The following is a 4579-nucleotide window of genomic DNA, read 5'->3' on the forward strand; positions in this document are numbered from 1 at the left end:
TTATGTGAATTTTCTTTGATTTAACTCCCAAGTTTGAAATTCCCTTTTTTCATTGGATTAAATGATATATTTAATAAATTAATTCATATTTTCCCGAAGATTCAATCCTTTCTATAATTATAGATAACTGATTATATAAGAATCTTTCGTCCTAAAATCCCTATTGAGGACGATAAAGAAAACGGAAGATATCGATGGGTTATTTTGCTTGTGTGCAGAAGATCCTCTGAATAAAGTGAGGAGCAACAAGAAAGGAGCAGAGGAAATCCCAAGTATTTCAGACATGTATAGACAGTTAGACACTTTAAATGCGCTACTGAAAGAATAAAATAAATAATATAATAAGAAAAGATGAGGAAATAAAGAGGGCCAAGGAAGAGAGCACAACTAGAAAGAAAGACTAGAAAATGGCTTGGGAAGCAAGTTTGGACAACAAAGAAGAACGGTTTCCTGATCTCTGAAAACGGATTCTAGCAAAGACAAATTCATATTTTTGGACGAATTTTATGTGACCAATAACAAAATGTACACAATAGCTATCATGAAATACAAGTAGGCCTACGTGGTGAATTTACCGAAGCACACTGACGATGATGATTCTTTGCTACAAACTCCTTCGCAATATCGATTAAGTAAAAGCTATCGGTTTTTCAAGCCTATTATGTTTTTTCTTACGATTTATTATATCTATCATTTGTTATTCAGTTAGAATTTTATCTTAATATTTCAAAGGCTTTTAAGTTTTTAATTGCGTCCAATTTCTAGTTTGCCCAAGACAATTATCTAATGTTTTATTTGATAATCATGTTACTTGTCTTTGGTTAAAACTATTGTGATAAGGTATGAAGATGAAAACCTCACAAACAGAAAAGTACAGAATTGGTGATACTGTAGTGGCCATGAATGATCAAGGTGTTTAGTATTTTTTCTATTGGCAAAACTATATATATATATATATATATATATATATATATGTGTGTGTGTGTGTGTGTGTGTGTGTATGTGTCTATGTATACTGTTCGTAATACTAGGCATGCAGTTAATTCTAATAGTCAGGCCTTCTCCATCATGAATCTCAATTCTACACAGTATACTAGAAGTTTTACTCCAGCTGTGACAAAGTTGTGGAGTGATCTTCCTAATTGGGTAGTTAAATCAGTGAAACTTCAAAAGTTCAAACTTGCAGCAAATGTTTTTATGTTGAACAGGCTGCCATAAATGTTTTTATAGTTCATATATGAAATATCTGTTTCAAAGTTGTTAATATTTTAAAATGTGTTTAAATTATTCATTACTTCTTGTATCGTTTATCTTTTTCCTTTTTTCCTTTCCTCACTGGGCTATTTTTCCCTGTTGGAGCCCTTGGGCTAGGTTGTTTTGCTGTGAGTGATCGTCGGACTGTTAAGGTACTGTGGTATGTCCACCATAAACAAGGGGTTTCCCCGAAAACCCCTTACCAGAAAGTAAAATTTGTAATACATAGCAAACCCAACCTAACTGAAAGTCTTGTGTTGGAGAACAGTACCGCCCCCAAAAGGACCTATTGAAGCATGCACCAACGTAGTCTATAAATGTACATGTCTGAAGAAATGTGTACATCTCACAGAAATATTACACTGGACACACTACCACAACAGTCCGAAGACGGATGCTGGAACATAAAAATCCAGGGGCAATAAACCAACACTATATTGATGACCACGACCGGAAACCCTCCCCGAAAGAAATAATTGACGAAACCCATTGTTCACAGGGAGAACTACTAAGGTAGACTTACAATAGCTGAAGCTGTAAGCATCCCCAATCAAGCACCAGCTTTGAAAAAAACAGCGGGATTCTAATTCTACGTTTCCTTCAAGCACGAAGCAACAAGGTCCGGGCGTGTGTCTAGTATGTGTAGGCATCATCATCATCAAGTACGGGGTGTTCGATGTCGAACGGCCGTGGCCCTCTGCACAAAACTTCTCCATTCATTCCGGTCTTGAGCCTTCCTTTCCAACTCCACCATCCTTAGCCCGCACAACTCCTTGATATTGCCACTCAATCTAGTTTTAGGCCTTCCTCTCGTTCTTGTACCATAAACTGATCCAATTAGTAGCGTTCTTTCCAGAGTATTGTGTTTCCGAACCTGGTGTCCAATAAAAGTTAGTTTTCTTTCATCCAAAATGTCAAGTAATCTTTTTTTCGATATTGATCTTTTGTAAAACTTCCACGTTAGTCTTTTTCTCAATCCAGCTTATCCTAAGGACTCTTCTGTAACACCATAATTCAGAACTTTCTAATCTTTTCCGATCTGTAGCTTTTAAAACCCAACATTCTGAGCCGTATGATGCGATGGGGAAAACAAGTGATTTGAGAAGCCGCTTCTTTGTGTTTAGAGTGATATGTCTGTCTTTCCACACATTGCTTCAAGTGCGGTAATGTCAAAGCATAAAAACACCGTCATGTTTTCCTTTTAAATTATCTATATGCTTTAAGCATTGCATTGTAGACCTATCCTATATTGCAGATTCTGCATCTATATGTCTTAAGCGTTGCATTGTAGACCTATCTTAAAGTGTAGCTCCAGCATCGATATGTTTTAAGAGCTGCATTGTAGATCTATATAAAATAACAGCTCCTGCATCTATAGAGCATTGTATTGTAGGCCTACCTGACATTACAGTCAGAAGGAACATTGTTGCTTTTGTTCAGTATTCTAAAATCCAACATTTATATTCCTCCTGTGTTTCTTTGGTAGCAGCAAATACGACATATTTTAGTGTAAAAACGATAACGCAATTTCCCCTGAATTTAGACTCAGCTTGAGATTTTGAGGACTATTTTTTTTTTTTTATTGATAGGAAGAAATTATTTCAGAGGAGTTACTTTTCATAAATAAGAATTAGCAGTTTACTAATTTTACATTTTAGTTTTTTAATTAAAATTCATTATATATATCATCATCATCTCCTACGCCAATTAACGCAAAGGGCCTCGGTTTCATTTCGCCAGTCGTCTCTATATTGAGTTTTTGAATCAATACTTCTCCATTCATCATCCACTTCAAACTTAACATACTGTAAATGGAAGTGTCCAAAGAATTATATCAAACATGGTCTAAAACTATTTTTTTAAACTTAGACGTCATAGTTACGAACAAACAACAGTTATAGCGATATCTTGGAAATTATTTGTGACTGTTCGAAGAATATTCTAGGTTTGATATTCAGGTTAAGGAATGGAAATATTTATAGGCCTAACAAATGAGTATTGAAGTTAGGGGTGGGAAGTCTTCCATATTTAAAGCATATCTCAGTGACAGTGTTCAGACTAAATTTCCGACCAATGAAAGGTCGACATGATATTGTTCTTGTAAATAATGTTTCAAGCATAGACTATAGATTGGCTTAGCTACTCAAGTAACTGTCTTCTTCTCTCAATCTAATAATTCCCATTGTATTGAAGGGTCGGCCGCTCGAGTCAGCTCTCTCCATCTATTTATATTCTCCTCATTTTATGTAGAGTACATCAACACCAAATCTTTGATCAATGATTTTAAAAATAAACTATTTTATTCCAAATCAAATTTGAATAAAAAAATATTGTTATTCAGTCTTGGCCTTTAAAAGTTAATGGAGAGATTAATATTGTGTTGACTCGGAAATTAGGCAAAGGAAAAATGAGCTTTAACCAGAGAGGGATCCAATGTAGTACTATCTTGCCATCACAGTACCAAATGACTCTCTAGCAGTAGTATCTCCTCGGGTGCCTCTCCTTGCCCATCATATTACTGATTTATTTGATAAAAAAAAAATTAAATTTCATGAATAGCTGTAATAATAATTAGTAGTAAAGGCAACTAAATTCTTAATTATTACTCTTTGAAAGAAATTATGAATTTATCAACAAATCTATAAACTTTGCATAAAATGTTTAAGTTATCTTAAATGGAAAATATTTTCCGACCAGTAATGGCAGTGATGTCTGTTTCTTCCTGGATAACCTGAAGTAAAGAGACTCGGGTTTTCCGAGAGTCCTGGATCGGGTCAAGCCCTAAGAAATCGACTCCGTTGAGGATCCTTCCTCTTTGATGTCTTCCGATTTAGGACTTCCTCTCGGTTTGGGGTTCCGAGACAGGCAGGATAGAAAGAGAGTATCCTGTCACTGACGTCCCCCGGTTATCCAGCAAAACAACAACAGGCTTTCTTTGGTCTGTTGTTGGATTCTCATCTTCCTTCTGTCTCTCTCTCTCTCTCTCTCTCTCTCTCTCTCTCTCTCTCTCTCTCTCTCTCTCTCTCTCTTTTTCTTTTTTATTCTTCTCCTTCATCTCTTCCTCTACTAATACATGTAGTAGGGGTGGGGAAACTGGTGATTACTTTATATTTTAGCATCGGGCAAGCGTTTTTCACAAGTTTCCATTTAGTATTAACTATTATATTTCACTCTGTGAACGTGTATGTATGAGACAATATTGGTCCACTTTTATGAAAAAAAAAATGATTATTGAAAGAACTCAGAGCGTTAAAAAATCGAAAAAAAAAATACTTAAATGCTTTAATGTCCAAGTGAGGAAGAGGGCTAAAGAGGGGAAATAATT

The sequence above is a fragment of the Palaemon carinicauda genome, unplaced genomic scaffold, assembly GCF_036898095.1.
Source record: "Palaemon carinicauda isolate YSFRI2023 unplaced genomic scaffold, ASM3689809v2 scaffold1, whole genome shotgun sequence".
In the NCBI taxonomy this organism is placed as follows: domain Eukaryota; kingdom Metazoa; phylum Arthropoda; class Malacostraca; order Decapoda; family Palaemonidae; genus Palaemon; species Palaemon carinicauda.